Here is a 20,239-nt window from a genome sequence, read left to right as displayed (position 1 = left end):
CCAATCTCAGAAGAGGGGTGGAAATCACTCAGAAATAGAACATAAGAACATAAGATGTTGGATCAGGTCAAAGGCCCATCTAGTCCAACACTCTGTCACACAGTGGCCAAAAATACCAGGTGCCATCAGGAGGTCCACCAGTGGGGCCAGAACACTAGAAGCCCTCCCACTGTTGCCCCCCCAAGCACCAAGAATACAGAGCATCACTTGCCCCAGACTGAGAGTTCCTATCTATACCTGATGGACCTCTGCTCCATATGCTTAGCTAATTCCCTTTTGAAGCCGTCCATGCTTGTAGCCGCCACCACCTCCTGTGGCAGTGAATTCCATGTGTGAATCACTCTTTGGGTGAAGAAGTACTTCCTTTTATCCGTTCTAACCTGACCGCTTAGCAGTTTCATGGAGTGCCCACGAGTTCTTGTATTGTGAGAAAGGGAGAAAAGTACCTCTTTCTCTACCTGTTCTTTCCCATGCATAATCTTGTAAACCTCAATCATGTCACCCCTCAGTCTTCTTTTCTTCAAGCTAAAGAGCCCTAAGCGCTTTAACCTTTCCTCATAGGGAAAGTGTTCCAACCCTTTTATCATTCGAGTTGCCCTTTTCTGCACTTTTCCCAAAGCTATAATATCCTTTTTAAGGTGTGGTGACCAGAAGTGCACACAGTATTCCAAATGAGGTCTCACCACTGATTTATATAGGGGCATTATGATATTGGCTGATCTGTTTTCAATACCCTTCCTAATAATCCCCAGCATATCATTGACCTTTTTTAATGCAGTCACACACTGTCTCGACATTTTCAGTGAGTTATCGACTACAACTCCAAGATCTCTCTCCTGATCAGTCTCTGCCAGTTCAGACCCCATCAATGTGTATTTATATTTAGGATTTTTGGCTCCAATGTGCATCACCTTGCACTTGGCCACATTGAACCACATTTGCCATATAACTGATCTCCAGTAGGGAGGGGGGAGGAGATGGAAAGCTGACATCAGAGGGGCAGATAATAGCTGGTTGATGTTTGGCTGGGAAGGAGATAGGGTTGCCAACTCCAGGTTGGGAAATTCATGGACATTTGAAGGGTGGAGCCTGGAGAGAGTGAGGTTTGAGGAGGGGTGGGATCTCAGACAGGTACAATGCCATAGACTCCACTCTCCAAACCAGCCATTCCCTCCTGGGTAACAATTGTTGCCAATATCCAGGTGAGGGGTGGAGATCACTGAAAATTACAACTGCTCTTCAGGTAGCAGAGATCAGTTCCTCTGGAGAAAATGTTGGACTCTGTGTCATTATACCCTTCTGAGGTTGCCACAGCACATTGACGCTGAGTGCCTAAGGCCTTGGCACTCTCCCAGAGCCTCTTTCTAGAGCTCGTTGTATTTATTTCCACAACACGCCTTATTCCTAGTATAGCATAAAGAAAAAAACCCAGAAAGTGTTTTCTCCCCAGTGTTTTCTCCTTCATTACGTAATAAAAATAACTCCTGTTAGGATACATTTATATTTACAATTTGGAATTACTTCTAATTCTGCTTCTTTATTGTGATACAACTATATACAAGATTTTAAACTACTCATTCTAGATTTATCTCCTGCTTTCATATGATTAATACACCATCTCTCCTCAGTTTTAGTAACTGATCTGTTTCTCAAGCAAGATGTTAGTTTCACCATCACTGCATACTCAGCAAGTTTGTTTTTCCACTCTTCTAATCTTGGCCAAATGTCTACTTTCCATTTTGCTGCATAAATAATTCTAGCCAGTGTCACCATATATCTGGATATCTATTCCAAAGTTTTTGGCAAATTGTTAGGTAGTATACCTAATAACATACTCCATGGGAAATTTGATCTTTAAAATATTCTGCATTTCCCCATGTATTTTTTTCAGTGCCTTTTTGCCTGTCCACCAACTTTTTTTACAGTTCCGTCTATTCTTGACATTTCCAGCATTTTATTTTATAGTTGTAGTTTGCTTTCTCTATATCCTATGAAGTTATATAGCATCTGAAAAAAAAATTGTGCCAGTTTTCTCTTAACACCTGACTGTCTGTGAACTTAATATCTCTTTCCCATAACAATTCTCATTGATGCATGGATATCTGTTCTTTAAAATTCTGCATCCATTTAATCATACATATTTTTACTTGTTCTTCTGTTTCTAGTTAGAGTTGTTGTTGTTCAGTCACACATTTGAGTCTGACTCTTCATGACCCCATGGACCAAATCACGTTAGGCCCTCCAGAGTTTGCTTAATTTCATGTTCATTGCATCGATAACACCGTCTAACCATCTCATCATTTGCTGTTTCCTTCTCCTGTTCCTTCAGTCTTTCCCAGCATCAGGGTCTTCTCCAGTGAGTGCTCCCTTCTCATTTGGTGGCCAAAGTATTTGAGCTTCAGCTTCAGTATCTGGCCTTCCAGGGAATAATCAGGGTTGATTTCTTTTAGGATTTGTTGCTTTGATCTCCTTACAGTCCAAGGGACTCTCAGGAGTCTTCTCTAGCACGATAATTCAAAAGCATCTATTCTTTGGCGCTCAGCCTTCCTTATGGTCCAGTTCTCGCAGCCAAACATTACTACTGGAAATACCATTGCTTTGACCATATGGACTTTTGTTGGCAGGGTGATGTCTCTACTTTTTATTATGCTGTCTAGGTTTGCCATCACTTTCCTCCCAGGAGCAGGTGTCTTTTAATTTCATGGCTGCAGTCACTGTCTGCAGTGATCTTGGATCCCAGGAACATGAATTCTGTCACTGCTTCCATGACTTCCCCTTCTATTTGCCAAGGAGTGATGGGTCCAGAACTTCGAGTTTTTTGATATTGAGTTTCAATCCAACTTTTGCACTCTCCTCATCAAGAGGCTCTTTAGGGCCTCTTTACTTTCTGCCATTAGAGTGGTATTGTCTGCATATCTGAGGTTGTTGATGTTTTTTCCAGCAATCTTAATTCCAGTTTGTGATTCATCCAGGCCAGAATTTCACATAGAATCATAGAATGTTAGAGTTGGAAGGGGCCTTGTAGGTCATCTAGTCCAACCCCCTACACTCTGCAGGAGCATAGCCGAGATACCCAAAAGATGGTCATCCAGCCTCCACCTGAAAACGTCCAGCAAAGGAGCATCCACCACCTTTTGAGGCAGTCTGTTCCACTGCTCAACCACTCTTGGTTAGGAAGTTTCTCCTGATATTTAGCCGGTAATGACTTTCTTGTAATTTCCACCCATTAGATCTAGTCTTGCAATCTGGAATAAGAGAGAATAGATCTGCTCCATCTTTTACATGACAGCCCTTGAAATACTTGAAGACTGCAATCATGTCCCCTCTAAGCCTTCTCTTTCCCAGGCTAAACATACCCAACTCTTTCAGCCTTTCCTCATAAAACTTAGATTCCAACCCTCTCACCATCCTGGTTGTACTCTGCATATAAATTAAATAAGCAGGGTGACAATATACATCCTTTTGTACTCCTTTTCCTATGCTAAACCAATCAGTTGTTCCATATCTGATTCTAACTGTCACTTCTTGACCCTTATACAGGTTTCTCAGGAGACATGTGAGGTGGTCTGGTACTCCCATCTCTTTAAGGACTTGCCACAGTTTGTTGTGATCCACATAATCAAAGGCTTTAGCATAGTCAATGAAGCAGAAATAGTAATCCCCTTGCTTTCTCCATAATCCAGCAAATGTTGGCAATTTGATTACTAGTTCCTCTACTTCTTCAAAACCCAGTTTGTACTTCTGACAGTTCTCTATCCACATACTGCTGAAGCCTAGCTTGTAGGATCTTGAGCATGACCTTGCTAGCATATGAAATGAGTACAATTGTGCGATAGTTTGAACATTGTTTTGCACTGCCCTTCTTTGGGATTCAGTGTTAGAGAAGAAGAGATTAAATTTATACCCCACCCTTCACTACCCAAAGGTGTCTCAGAGCGGCTTACAAATTCCTTTCCCTTCCCCTCCCCACAACAGACACCCTGTGAGGTAGGTGTAAACGGATCTTTTCCAATCCTGTGGCCACTGTTGTGTTTTCCAAATGTGCTGGCATATTGAGTGCAGCACTTTAACAGCATCATCTTTTAAGACTTTGAATAGCCCAGCTGGGATACCATCACCTCCACTAGCTTTGTTGTTAGTAATGCTTTCTAAGGCCCATTTGACTTCTCACTCCAGGATGTCTGGCTCCAGGTCAGTGATCACACCGTTGTGGTTTTCAAGGACATTGAGGTCCTTATAAATCCACTGTAGCCAATGTTCGTTTTGTTTTGTAATCAACTGTTCAAACTCTGTCATCTCTCTTAAAGCTCCACCTTCAGGGTTCATGACCTTCTTTAATCTTTAGGTTGTTTGGTGATATAACAACCACGGAATATTTATTCCCTCATACCTGATATCTTGCCATGATTTAATTTTTCCCTAAGAATTTATCATGATACTATACATTAAATCATTTTATTTCTGGTGTTCTTACTATGGTAGGCCCCTACTGGGGACACAAGCAGAGAATTTAGAGGGCTCAATAAATCTCAGTGTGTGAACCATATTCTCAACAGTCCATCGCTGATTATTAGCCAGCATCTGTAGGTAACTCATTTGGCAGCTATTAAATATTTTATACCCAAAGGATTATTTAAGGAGCCGTTGTAGATAACCAATGTTATTTCAAATATCAGCTAAATATGTGGTCATGATAAAGGCATCAGCTTCTCTCATTTGTGCTGTAGTTGAGATAACTTTGACCTTCTATCCATAACAGGCTACAGTAATTTTGATGTGTTGGTTCAAGAGCAGAACTGCCTTTAATAATGGGCCCAAGGTTTGCCAATGATATATTTTGGAGAATAAAAAAGTAGGTAAACACAACAGAAAATCAGTTTATTCTCTTTTTTTTAATCTTTCAGCTTTTATATCTAGTAAGCAACAGAGGCACTGTGAATTCTCACTGGGCTACAGCAAATAACACCAGATCAAATCACAAGGGGCACTAAAAACCCATGCTGTATGGATCATTCTCATTGCATTGTGCTAATTGCACTCCAGCAACAATAGCTCAGGGCAGGCATCATATGGGTTCTTATTTTAATAATTTCTCTCCTTATATTATAACTTCAGTGGATTGTTGTAGATAGATATACAATTCATGTAGTGAAGCAGTCACATAATGCCATCCTAGGCCCCTGCCACACGGCAGAAAAACACACGGCCAAAGTGCGGCTTTTTAGAGCCGCACCAAAAGAGACACGCGGTGGCAGGATCACACAGATCCCCTGAGCCACCACGCAGTTGCTCCCTGGCACGATCAGATGCCGGGGAGGAAGCCACCGACGGGAGACCGAGGCAGCCAGCTGCACATGCGTGCACATGCGCAGTTCGGCCAGGAGCCTTGAATGCTCCCGACGATGGACGCACTGGCGATCCCAAGGCCGCGCTTGCTACGGCGTTTCAGATAAGCCCTTCTCTTTACTTGGAATTTTTTTGCTCCACAGCACTGGGCTGTAGGGACGGATCAGGGACAGGTACACGCCAATTCCCAAATGTTACAGTGAAATCGCGCCCGTTTGCTGCACCCCCGATCCGTCCCTCTTCCGGCCCAAAACTTCCCGTGTGACCAGGGCCCTAAACTGGTTTTCTCAGAATCCTTCTCAGTTCTATTCAATGGGGCTTATTCCCAGGAAAATGTCTTTAGGATGACACTCAATTACAAGCTTGGATGATAATCTACAAGTTCCTTTCTTTCAGGTGCAAAAACTACTCTGTGGTTGGGGAACCATCTAAAGAGCTCTTTCCCCAGTATACCCAACAAAGAGAGCAATATACATGTCAACAGTTTAAACATTGCAATAAATAAAAAGCTTGCACCACAAAATTTGTTGGTATCATTTGACAATGCATGCTACAAAGAAGTACAAAGAAACCCACACTTTAAACCTTATTAAACAAAATCTCTAGCACTGTCCTAGTTATTTAATTAACATTCTGATCTCTTACAGCAGTATCAGCATTTTCATTGCTTTAAAGAAGCAATAATACACGAGAGTGTCAGTCAAGAGAGCCTTAAAACAGTAATCTATTTTATTTTTCCTAATATCATTAAGAATATATCCCCTGACCTTGAATGATTAAAATGGAGAACCCAACAACCAAAGATTCTAAAATGGATAAATGATCCTCTAGAAGACATCCAAGAACTAATAAAACCAGTACATTTATGTCAGAATATCAGATCATCAGTGTGATGAGTCGTACCATCTTCTGTCACTGGAAAAAGGAAAAACCTTTTGCTATTTTTTAGGCTGAGCTGGAAGGAAACCTGGCACAGAGCCAATGGAAACAAAGCCTGTGAAACTGAAGTCTGGTTACTCATAATCATTGGTTAGGGGTCAAGAAGAAGAAGAATTTCCATTGTTGTAGACTGTGTGGTCAAAGTCTTAAGATGTAGCCTTAGGTGTCTTTGTTGTTTTGTAGAGTTCTTGTGAACCCTTCCCTTTAGAAAAGCAGATTTTTACATAGAAGAAAATGCCTGCTCTCCAGTGAAGTAAAGATCCATTGCAATCTCTGAATATCTAAGTATTTTTATGAATTTTTCTAACACTTAATTACTTAAGGAGATTGGCTAATTTGCAATGAAAAATTATATATGAGTTATTGTTGTTGTTATTAAATTATTGTTATTATTGTTGTCATTAAATGTTTTTAAATAATTGTTGCTTTTAATATTAGGGTTCGGTAGTCTTTGTCATGGTCACACGGTGTACCACACTATATTTGTTAAAATACAAGTAAAGGGAAATGAGCTAGGAAATTGACTTATTTTAATGTTATCTTATCTTATGGTTTTGTTATCTTATGGTTTTAATTTTAAATAACAAAATAAGTAAATATTAATTATTTGAAGAATTTGAAACCATATAATTGTTCAAAAGCTGTGTATACTATAGTCTATACATAATTTAACATCATTCTGCCTTTACTTTAGAAATTACTTCATACAAACATTACAAAGGTTGACAAATGGTAAATTAGTAAATTTAAAGTATTTAATTTTATTTTAAAATATTTCTATATAGAGTTATTGTTTTTCCTTCTTAATAAAGTTCGTTGATAACAAAATGGTCACTTTTATTTCCTGCATTTTCCCTTCCAAGCTTTTACACTCAAGAGCATTAAAGCCCTCTTCATACAGGCCACTTTTGTATAGTAATGAAGTAATTTACTAATAACATAGCAAAAGTATTATTTGATTATAATTGATAAAATCACAAATGGTTGCATGTGAATATGACATATTTTAATCCCAAAACAACAATATAAAATATACGTAATACCTGTTGATTCGTATAAGTGGAGATGAATGGTTATCCGCCATTATAAATATCTATGACGCTTTACATGATATTGTTCCATGTGGGCTTCTTTCCGTGTGGGTTTTTATGTGTATGGGCTTTTTTCCATGTGGGCTTATTTCCATGTGGGCATTTTTCCATGTGGGCTTTTTTCTTGTGAGCATTTATGACCGTGGGGCTTCTTCTGTGGGTTTTTTTCCTGGGGGCTTTTTTTCTTGTGGGCTTTTTTCATAGAACCAATATTCTGTCATAAAATATATGAAGATCAGTAGAAGAAGGTCTGAGTTCAGTGGCACCTTTAAGGCCAACAAAGTTTTACTTGAGGTATAAGCTTTTGAGTGCATGCACACTTCATCAGATACATTGTAACAGAATTTCCTTAACCATTACATATAGAAATAGAGAGGGTGGGGGAGTTTAGTTGCCAGGAAGGGCTATTCAAGGTATAAGCTGTTGTGTACCAGCTTTCTTCAGATACAGTGAAACAGAATTTCTTCAACCATTACATAAAACAGGAGAGAAGGTGAAGGATTTAGTTGCCAGGAAGGGCAACGGTTGAGGAAATTCTGTTTCACTGTATCCGAAGAAGCGTACTTGTACATGAAAGCTTATACTTTGAATAAAACTTTGTTGGTCTTAAAGGTACCACTGGACTCAAATGTCATTCTACTGCTTCAGCCCAACACAGCTACCCATCTGGATCTATGAAGATCAGTAGCTACTTTTCAGAAAAGTAGACACTGGGGTTTTTGAGAATCTAATAAAAGCCAAGCTACTGTGCTTGCATATATGAATGTACGATATAAATACAGAAAATATGCTCATGTAAATGCAATCAGTGAGAAACCTTCATCCCTGTTGCTACCACTACAGCTGCTGCCACAGCAGCTGCAGCCATGTAACAGATAGGTGTTTGTGTGGAATGAGAAATTCTCCCTCAGTGAAAATAAAATTAATTCCTAATGCTTACCTCTTAGTTAAGGCATGCAAAAAAGCTGCTGTGGTATTAACAAAGGTACTCTGAACTTTGGCAACATCACAATTCAGGATACACACCTATGCTTATTGTAATTTAAATATTTCCAGACACAGAATCTAGTAATACTCTTATTTTCTTGATGCATTGTTATCCAGATGTTACTTTGCAAAATTATCCCAATTGTTTTGAAGCCACATTTTCCGAGAGAAAAGCAATTTCTGAAATGATTTATATTTGAACCATGAAAAATGCACAACAGATGCAAACAGTCTTTAATAGAATATAAATAGGCATTTAAATCACAAGTTCTACAATTTTTTAGAGGAATTACCATTATATCTAGATGTAAAACAGATGGCAGGAGTCTTGGGTTAATAGGTTCTGTCTATTTTTAAAAGGTTGCACAGGCTGTAAGAAGAATGTGTTCAAAACATAAGTTTTTTTTCTCCTTTTACAGATATTGAAGGCAAATAAGATATAACTGTGTCAGAGAATTCTCTGAAGCTTTTGTTGAGTTAGAAATGTATTGTGTCTTATTACTTGACCATACAATACTTTCTTGTTCCAAAAAGGAAACATTAGGATAAAAAATACCTATGATCGGTGTGGAGGATGCAGACACTGTGATGGTCCTGAGAAGTGGGATATACAACTGAGGGCAAAAAGCCCCTGGCCATCCCTGTCAATGGGGATGGAGTAAACCAATGCCTGTGGTTTCCTTTATCGCAACAAATAACACCAGATGACCCCCAACCATTGTATCTCCATAGCTCCTCCCCTTCACCTATACAGTCTCTTCCTGGTTTATGTAGCTTGGTTATGCTAGAACACAATGGAATGCTGGGAATTGGTGTCTAAGAAACATACAGTGCTAAACTCCTAAGAACACATTCCTGGGAGTAAACTGCATAGGGTTCTGTGTAGACGTATTTAGAATCAGCCTCTAAACAGAAAACATAAGTCCAAAACACCTGTAAGACTAACAACATTTATTTCAATATAAGCTGTTGTGAATAGATATTGAAATAAATATTGTTAAGTCTTTAAAGTTCCACTGGAGTTCTGTTTTATCTTGTTATGACAGATTAGCAGCCCCCAGCTTTGCAATCATCTCTGAAAAGAGCCCTGCTTGATCAGATCAATAGGTTGCAGCACCCTGTTTCCTACAGTGACTAGCCAGAAGCTAGATACTTTGCCATATCTGGTTGTGCCCTTGCATAAATAGCTTAACTAAAGAATAAAGGAGGAAAATATTGCTTTATAATCTGCATAAAGCAGAATTGGATTCCCTGTCATTTGTCACTTCAGTTCCCATTCCATTCCAAAAAAAACCCCCAATCACCACGTCATATCAGATGCTCTTCAAAAAGTAAACATGATATAAATGACTCAGTGTTATAAATGGTAATAGTTTTATCAAGTCATGAAATTATACAGATTTGTATTATGTGAAAATTGTACCTATTATTTGTAAAATGCATTAAGTAAAATATAAAAGCCAGAAGCTAAAATAAAACCAGAGACACTCATTCTGAATGATGACATTAAGATTTTATGTCGCACTATGAAAAGCATGCACATAAAATTGTAGCAGTCTGCTAGCAAATGATTGGGAAGAGGGACAGTTTTATAGCATTATTCCCTTTAATACAATACAAAGTACGTGTGTGTGTGTGTGTGTGTTGTTGCTGCTGTTACTGTCTCTCAACTGTATTGCCCGGCTGATCTGGAAATAACCAAGGTAAGCCAAAACCTGAACTTCCATACTACCTGGCATCCGATCATGCACAATACTTTTGAACAGGAATTCACACATTTGAATGCAGGCCATGAGGTATTGAATAATAGAGCTATGCACATGCATGTGTGAACCAACCTTATTAAAGCATTGCATTCATAGTTTTTCTCCAAGCCAATCACCCCTCTCGTATAGCAGACCATACCAATTGGAACTGGACCCAATATAAACTATTTCACAATTCTGCTATTATAGGGACTGTTGGTAGCAATCATAACTTATGTAATTCCACAAGTGTGCTTCATGAGATGAAAGCACTTATGACCCTCACTCAGTAGACATATATGCCAAAACAAGAAGAAAACCTTAAACATTTTCCAGTATTACTAATTTTTAATTAGCAATCCAAAAGTTGAGTCTTTACTCTTCTAAATCCCAGGGGCAAAGTCTATTATCCCAAATGGATTTTTCATAGTAATGCTAAATTGAGCATCACAAATGTGTCGTACACTAATTTAGCTCAATTTGATAGGCATTTTTGATCAGCACGTCTTAAGTGTTTAAATGAGAGGGATGTGGAAACATTATAAACATAATTAGTTCTTTAGCCTTCATACTCAGGCTGCATATTTTTAATTCTAAATTGCTTCTATAAAAAGGTTACTGTGGTTGCAATATATTGCATAAGAGACATTTATAAAATGCAGGTTACCATATAATAACAGGGGAGAGGTTGGGGGGATGGGGCTTTCATTTCTCAGTTTTATATGATCCAGTTACTGATACAGTAATAGGGTAAGAGATGAATTTCACATTGAAAGTTATCAGTGAATTACAGAACACAATGGTCATGCAAAAACTTAATTGTACAGGACTGAATAACAAAATGCCTAGAAACAGATAACTGTGAATACAATGCCCTATTTATAGCATTATTGTATCTAAATAAACAATGAGTAACTAAACAGGAACCCTGCAAATGTACATGTATTCTATATGTAAGGAAAAAAGAACAAGAATTAATGAGAGAAGAAAAATATGGTACACCTGCAGTAAGAGTAATTATAATTTTGATAGAAGTTTAAGATGTTTGGGATAGGATGATGTGGGTTAGGAAGGTCCATTCATTTCTTAAACAAAAGCAAGGATGTTATAGAAAAGTATCATAACATGGCATTAGTCAATGTACTGAAGCTGAGATTTCATAAAATGTAATCTATAATCAATGCAATCCTCAATATTCAAGACAAATAGTACATGAGTGAGAGGCAATTCTGACCAAAAACAATTAGACTAAAGGACTTCATCATCTCAAACCTTATTTCCTTTGAGAATGTCACAAATAATCAGTCCTTCTGCACTTCCTTTTTATTTTGTCTGGCATACCCCCAGTAACAGTTATTGCCCCTCTTCTGGGCTATGATCATGTGTGCAATTTGTGGTGATATAATGGTGTTACCTCAGCAGAATAAATGGGCCCCTCCAAATGAGGAAATCAGCCTCCCATGGTGCAGTCATTGACAACCCATGCTGTTCTGCAATGGAAGCAGAATAAACAGATAAAGGGAAAGTCTTAACAGATTCTTCGCATTTTCTGGCATCTGAACTCTTCTGCAGCAAAAGGAACTCGGAAGGGATGTCTTAACTTGCAGTTCCGTTTCCGCCACTGCTGTTGTTGTTATTTTAGTTGGTGTCTATATGTAATGCGGATGCTCCCCCATGGGATAGCCCTGTGGGTAACCTGCCACAGGGTGTGCTGTCTGGATGAAATGCTACACTAAAATTTAGACTGTTACGATTTGCGATGCCACCATACCACGCCAAGCCTCCAGTGTGACCGCAGCCCTAGTGTTCTTTATGTGTTTTTGTATTTTTAACTGAGTTTTATTATTTTAACTGCATGTTTACTTGTTTAAATGCTGTAAAGTTTTTATGTTTTCAATTTTGTGGATTTTTACTGGGTGGAAAGGCAACATACAAATGTTTTAAATAAAAATATTTTAAATAAATAAAAGCTAAATATTGGGTTTAGAAAATACCAGCTTGGCCTCTTCATTAAATCCTATGTGACTTTATTTCCGAATGACATGTAAACTCCTTGAAACTGGCACATATATTATCATCTATTTTCCCTCAAAACAATTATCATTTAGTTTGAGATCAGTACAAACCATTCTGCTGCCTCTTTTACCTGGATTTTTCAGAATAGATTAATCCAGCAAAATACCTGTAATTCAGCAGAGAAAGATCCCCGCCCCCAGTTATCCTTTTATCATGATAACTAAGATACATTCCAGTGTTTTGTAGAAATGTGGGCAACTATTACTAGAGCAACATTAGCTGCTCCTCTTGAACAATGTCTTCTTTGACAATGGTAGGAGTGACCTCAAAAATAACCTGTTCCTAGAACTAAGAGGGGAAATCTTAACATTAGACTATTGAGAAAGGAAAAAATTACAGAAATTAATGGCTCATCCAAATTTCCTTGTATGCATGGAATAGCAATGTACTCATGGGACTTCAACATATATAAGGGCTTCCATTGTCTAGTACAGCATGCCTAAGTGTACTGCATGCACATGGCATGGGCAGTTAATGATGTGCACTGGGACCCTTGTGTTCCCTGGGAGACTCATTCACCTCAGAATGCTTAGGAGGTTGGTCAGGGGAGTGACACCTGCCTTGCCTGTTCCGCGCTCGCTTAGCTGGTCCCTTGCCGCAGTGTTATGTTAAATAGTTAATAAAGTGGCCTTTGTTTACTTCCAAAATTGTTGTCTGTCTCGTTATTCTGAATGGGGTTGGGGGGGCAACACTACGTACAGGAAAAGATATTTAACACAATCCCAAACATTAATGGCAGATATTTTCAAAACAAAATGTATGCCCCAATAAACCTATTTTTCTTTCCAGATTCTCTGTGAGCCATGAGGCAAAGGGACCATGTGGCAAAACTGTGACAATGAAACAAACAGAAGGTACAGGATAATGTATATCAGATACTTCAGCAACGTCTCAGCAGAGACGGAATTAAGTCAGATCTTCAGTATGAGTCCTTTTAACAGCCAATGATCATCTTGCACTTTATCTTAGAGGATTGGAATTAGTGAGTCAGAGAGATAGCATCTCCAGCCAAAGCCAGATAAAATAAGACTTTATTACTTAGCCAGGCTTGCTGACTTTGAAGTCCTATTTCCTCTCTAATTGTCTTATCCTGAAATGAGAGGAGTGTCCTCCTTTGAAGGACATTATGTACAATGAAGGACATAAAAACACTTCAGTCCATCTGTAAGGTGCTGGGCAACCAAGGCCACACTTTTTTTAAAAAAGAAAAACCTGTCCTGCACTTATATCACTGCAGTTTATCACTACTCTGGACCAAACTGCATGTTGGTGCCTGAGGAACTCCAAGCCTCATCTCCGTGGTGGTGGTAGTGATGATGAGGATGATGATAACAATAATATTGTCACAACAGAGTTGCAATTATTTTGCGCTGGAATCTTTGCAAGTAGTATTGCATACCATCAGCCAGAAATTCATGGAAGCACCAACCAGACAAGATCTTGGAAAATGATAAAACAAAGACCTGACCTGGATAGCTCAGGCAAGCCTGATCTCATCAGATCTCAGAAGCTAAGCAGGGCCGATCCTGGCAAGTAATTGAGAGGGAGACCTCTAAGGAATGCCAGGGCGTGGGATGCAGAGGCAGGCTATCAATCCACCTCTCTGAAAAATGTCCAAGCCCCCAGTAGGGGTCGCCAGAAGTTGCCATTACTTCCAGGCATACAAGCACACACACACAATCTCCCCCCCAAAGAAAATGATAAAGCAAAGATTCTTTGAAGAAGAAGAGATTGGATTTATACTCTGCCCTTCACTACCCAAAGGTGTCTCAGAGCGGCTTACAAGCTCCTTTCCCTTTCCCTCCCACAACAGACACCCTGTGAGGTAGGTGGGGCTAAGAGAGCTCTTGACAAAAACTGCCCTTTTTTCAAGGACAGCTCTTATCAGAACTACGGCTTGCCCAAGGTCATCCAGCCAGGTCCAAGTGGAGAAGTGGGGAATCAAACCCGGTTCTCCCAGATTGGAGTCCACGCACTTAACCACTACACCAAACTGGCTCTCTAGACTTCCAATTCCAAACAGATAAAACACCTGGAGCATAACACCCCTAATATCACAACTGTAGGGAAAAAAATGAAAAATAGGGTTTGGATAATTGAGGCCCCAGTCACACGGCAAAGTTGCCACGGGAGAGGCATGGGAGTCCCGCGAATGTTCTGGGTGCAATCACACCCCAACATCTGGGAACCACAGTGCTCCCATGGCTCCCCACCGAAGATGCGGAGTTAAAAACTAGTACCTACGAGGTACTAGTTTCCAGAAACCACGGGGCAAGGGCGGGCATCTGACCGCATTTCTGGTGGACTGTCGTGGCATCTGGCGGCTGCCAATGTTCCGTCGCAACCAAGGGGATTTCCCCCCCCAAGTCTCCACAGGATGTGGAAAAGTGCCCAACGGCGCATGCGCACAAACAGGAAGTGGTGTTTGCCACAGGAGCAGAGCAGCATGAGTGCCGGTTTGAACGCGCCGTGCTGCTTCTTTGCCGCACTGCAGACTAGACATCTGATCTGCACCTGATGCCTACCCACGGGACCTCGAAAGGACTTCTGATAGGGCTACCGCGCGTTATTTTCCTCCAGGGCAATTAGCCATGCCTCTCCCCCCCCCCCGCATTTTCCAGCCCGTGTGCCCGGGGGCCTGACATTGCAATCCCAAGATATAGCAGAACAGAAAAGAAAGAACAAGAGAAGATCACAAATACCAAAACCTATGAATAGAGTTAGAGCACCTCTAGGAGAAGAAGGTTACCATTATGCCAGTTGTCAATGGAGCTCTTCGAGCATTGCCTAGAAGTCTCAAGAAACACCAAGACATTCAGGGAATTTAGAAATAATACCAGCTCAGCTCCAGAAGACAGTGTTCCTGGGAACAGCAAGAATCCTGCGAAGATAACTCTGCAATTCCCAAGAATTTGGCTAGATCTCAAATTGCAGGACACTATCTACCAGTCAAATATCTGACTGTGACAATTCATAATAATAATGTTAAATGATACAATTGGTGATGAGCTGGTCTTTATTGACACACGATGTTTGTTACCTTACAGCTCAGGTATGCCCAGTAATACTGTGTTTATCCAAATGGGCAAATCTCTTTTTGTGCCACAAAACAAATTACAGCACCAGTTCCCTTAAAATACAAACCTCGAGTCCTAAAAATTGAAGTTCAAAATTTTGGCACAAACTGTAAGCTCTCCTTCTGATCAGAAGCTCCACTTTTAGGTACATTACATCCACTATGTAACTGCAGACTGAATGTTGACAGCAAAAATAGCACATGTTTTGTAGTACTAGAAGTCTTTGCCTCAGATTAACATGTGAGCCCACCAATTTCAAACTGGAGAAAGCTTGCAAATTTGGTTTCATTTGTACAAAAATCAAGCAGAATTTAGAGATGCCAACAATGGTGCTATTTATCTTCAGCTTAATATTAAGGCCTATTTCACTTCTTACACAGGGCAAAAAAAGCTGTTTGTTATTAGTAGTTTGCACATGAATTGGACATCACCACATGGTTTTTCCCACTGCAAACTGCTAAGGACATCATGGATTAGGGCAGAAAACCAAGTCTTCCAATGTGACACACCACTGTCTCACCATGTGGGACAACCTCTACATGGATACGATTTCAAGCAGCCCCCATATGGTGGCTATTTCACGTAACAATTCCCAAAAAGCACGCTATGCTTATCAAGTGCATCAATAAGGAATGATACCCCCCTTCAAATGTGGCAATGAAGCTGTTCTTTTCCATCAAAATCTGATGATCTACTTTATTAGTTATAAAATTAATGAGCCTGAAGATCAAAACAGTATCTCAAGCAAGACCATTGCCTGTCCAAACCACTACCTGCCATGGCCTATAAAGAGGTCACTGATGCAGCATAGGGGCTCAGCTTACTCCTAACCTGGGCATCTCTCCCCTTTGACTTGCATGGTCCCTAACCAGTGGCATTGCCACAGGGGGTGTCAGCTTGGACCAGGCCTGCAGAGGGCAAAGGAAGAGATAATTGGGGTGCCTTGTTTGAGGCAAAACAGAACCTAGAACCAGTAGTGATCTTGGGAATCCTTCCTGTATACCTCTTAAGATTTGTTGGTGCTAGAGTCACTCCACTATATGTATAAAAATTTCTATGTCCATTTTGTTGAATGAGAAATCAAAGCCAAGGTGGTCAAGGAAATTAACCTGAACAATTTCTTTTCCTGCAGTATAAGTAAGGTAAAGAGAGAAGGCCTGGAGGAAAATGGAATCCTGCTGCTGCACATTATTGACACCAGCTCCCTGAATAAATGACAATCCTAAAAATACACAGGACAGTGGTTGTTTAGTGGCTTTGTCACAGCATGAGTGCTGCCTTAAACAAGATTATAGCAATGTGTTTTAAAACAAGAAAAACTTCAATTCCAGCTGCTGGAGGATAAATTAGAACAGCTGGGCTATCTCAGTGTATGTTGGCTAGCTACAATACATGTACAAATGGCAACAGTGTGATTCTAAGCAGAGTTACATACTTCTGAGTCCACTGATTTTTTTTCCTTCTAAGCCCACTGGTTATTTTCTACCAGAAAGTCTTCTTAGACCCTGCATGCTTTATCTTCTCATCACTAATGTACCAGAAGAGAACTTGTCTCCCATGCCATCACTGTAAAGAATGCCATTTGGCAAATACACTTGCCTACCCAGACCACTTTTCCTCCTTTGATCACCAGCTAAGCTGCTGTATTTCATACATTTTGCATTGCAATCACCTGGACTTGTTGGTATCAGACTTGCAGTGATGAATGGCATATCAGAGTGAATGTTCCCACAATCCAACATGCATATTATCTCTTTCTAGCATTACTCTCAAAGGGCATGTCCAGGAGAATAGCTTTACTATGCCATTATTTTGCAATGGTATCATTTCTTTGATATCCTGCTTCCCCTCTTTTTCCTAGATGTTTTCAGCTTGTATAACAATCATCCATATTTATCTAAACAGTATATTGCACTGCTGTTTGGTAGATTTAATGTTCCCTTTCATCATTTTTAGTGTACAACAAAGGACATCTTAAGTAGTAAAAAAAACAGCATTCACAGCCTGGCTATTTATCACACATATGCAGGCTTTGTACCCTACATTCAATCAAGAGCTTCCTTCCATATTATAAGGCAAACATGTAGAAAGGAAATGACAGGCTTGTATCTATTGACTGTTCCACTATAGCATACTTTGAAATGATGTCTTTCAGCACTAGGCCACACAGCTGTTCTTGATTATATAACTAGCACTGTATGAGTATTACACTAGTAGGATATTGGCAGAATTTTTCACTGTGTTGTGGAAACAGTGCTATAAAAATCTCTTTTAGCAAACCATTCATTTATTTTAAAAATTATCAGGAAGTTCCAAAGGAACTTTTAGAGTGGGTAAAAAAAGAAACACTGGCCCCGGTCACACGGAGAATTTGCCGCACAAAAGGCACGAATGCTGGGTGGATTTTCAGGGTGCGATCACACCGCAACATCTGGCAAGCGTAGCGCACCCATGGCCAACCCATGGCATGCCACCAAAGATGCGTAGTTAAAAAGTACCTGCAAAGATCTTCCAGCAAATGGTTTGCCATGGGCTGCGGACGGACTTGTTCGGTGTGATTGCGCCGGCGCGCACCTATTCCCTCTAGCCATCCTCTTTGCAGCATGCGCAGAAGGACGAAACCCCAGTGCGCTGCCGTCACATCTGATCGCATAATGGCGGATCAGAATGCGACAGCGCAAATAGCCACGCCTCCCCCCCCCCGCATTTTCCTGCACGTGTGGCCGGGGCCACTGTTGTTGTTTTTTTAATCCATCCTTTTCTTTTTAGACCTAGTTCCTCCTGTAGGTGAAACAGGGAGGGACAGAAGCCCTGGATAAGAAAAATACACTATTTAGCCATCAAAAGAGAAAATCTTTGGGAAGCTGGTGATCTGTGATTTCTTTAATCTCGTGTATGGCATTTCCATAAGCCTTGAATGATAACACAGGGCCACCGCATGTGGAAGTAATCACCGGTTGTTTCACATCTTCTGCAAAATCATCCTGTGCCTTTCTTAAAGATGTGTTCAGGAGGATCTATTTCTTCACCTAGATCTTGGTGCCCTGCTTGTATGTTTGTTAATGATTTTGAAGTGGTAATAGCAGTTTTACGAAATAGAAATTAAATAGAAATTAAATCTTTTATATAATTGGGTACCCAATGCTTAGAAGACTTGAGCTAATATGGATAGAGGTTGTATACAACGTTGAATGTGGAAGAATTGTAAAACAGGTAATTGAAAGACATTTTTTTCTTCATAAACTGCAATATCACCTGAAAATGAACTAAGCTAAATAAACTAAGATGGGAACATCTCTGCTTTGCCTCATGCCTAATTGCAAAACTTTGTGAAAAGTACCCATTAGGATTAACTCTTACTTGAGTAACTGGAGTTTGTCCTTTCATGCCAATAAAGGTTTTGTGTGTGAGAGTAACTGGAGCACAGTATAAAGTGTTGGTTTCTTTTGTGCTCATCTCTACTGTGCATGGTGAGTTGGACACCTGTTTGCTTTTCAATTTGGAGGAGGCTTGTAGCTCATCAAAAAACTTTTTGCAGCGTTCATTGAAAGAGAATTTTGGATTAAAACTTTGGTATTTAGCAACCTTGTGCTGAAAATTATTGTTGGACTCCCTGAGGAAGATTCTGAAACAGAAGGACATCTGGACCTCTCTTGGAGGAAGACAGAGCACATGTAAAGAGAATTTAAGGAGTCCTCCCTTTTGAAACTTTTTTACAGAGGAGGAGCCTACGGGGAGGGCGGGATAAAAATATAAATAATAAATAAATAAATATATTATAAGGTTGCACTATATCTTTTGAGAATCTATGGAGATGATATTTGACATTTTGTTCTCTTATATTATGAATTGTGACTATGATGATTAATATGTATGAAGATATTATTGTAATAATATTTTCCTAAATATATAAATTATTTATGATAGGTTATAATTCATCTGTGCACGGTATCTGTTGTATGTTGGTTTTCCTACTTACCGTGGGTCCTTGTTTGGGTTTTGTTACACTGATGGGAAGCTGTGTTTGGTGATCCCGACTCTGGACAACTTTTTTTCGTGGAGGACATGGCTGAAGATTACTCTGAATGTTGAAAAACTGGGGAAATACATTCTGGAGGACCCCACCGCCACGGCTGATGCTGCAGCAAAGGAAGCATGGGAAAAGAAAGACCTGGAAAGAAAGACCACTGTCACTGTACCACCACCGCGTTCCCATTTGGGTGCCGTGAACTGGCCTTGGGAATGGAGTATGGACATGGTGAAGTACGATCAAGAAGAGACAACAGTGCCCCCTGAAACATTGTATTGGAGTCCCCGCCTCGGATGATAATATATGAGCACTGATTTTAACTGTAAAATGTAATTTAATGTTTTATTGGTTTTATAGTCACCTTTAACGCCAGAATTAATGCTCCTTCACCTTTGGCCACAGAATCGTCCCCCTGAAAGAACGCAAAAATTAGTCAATTTGTTAATAGTAGCAGCTAAGATTACAATTGTGAAGAATTGGAAAAACAGAAATCCACCTACATTAACACAATGGATTAATAAAGTTTGGGATATATTTATGCTAGAAAACCTCTCTATATATGACTCAACAATTAAAAATGAGTGCGAATTTTATAACCCTCTGAGTATTTGGAGCCCGATCTTAGAAAGAATATCTTTAGCGCAATTTAATTGGATAGACGTTGCTAATGCAAAATACAAAATAATGCAATTTAATTAGAACACTCTATACATCTGACTTCCTACAACTAGATATGTTCAAAAATTGTTAGGACTTTAATAAAGTTTAGGTAAAGTAAGATATATATGCCTGATTTGAGTAGAGGCGGTTTGCATCTTCTGAAATTTTGCTTTATGTAACCGGTTATTATTCTGTATTGTAAAAATCTTCTAATAAAAATATTGGGGGGAAAAATAAACCTCGATCATGTCACCCCTCAGCCGTGGTTTCTCCAAGCTAAAGAGCCCC

Source organism: Gekko japonicus, unplaced genomic scaffold (genome assembly GCF_001447785.1).
Source record: "Gekko japonicus isolate JY-2015 unplaced genomic scaffold, Gekko_japonicus_V1.1 scaffold329, whole genome shotgun sequence".
NCBI classification, from domain to species: Eukaryota; Metazoa; Chordata; class Lepidosauria; order Squamata; family Gekkonidae; genus Gekko; species Gekko japonicus.
This window is presented reverse-complemented; position numbering follows the sequence as displayed.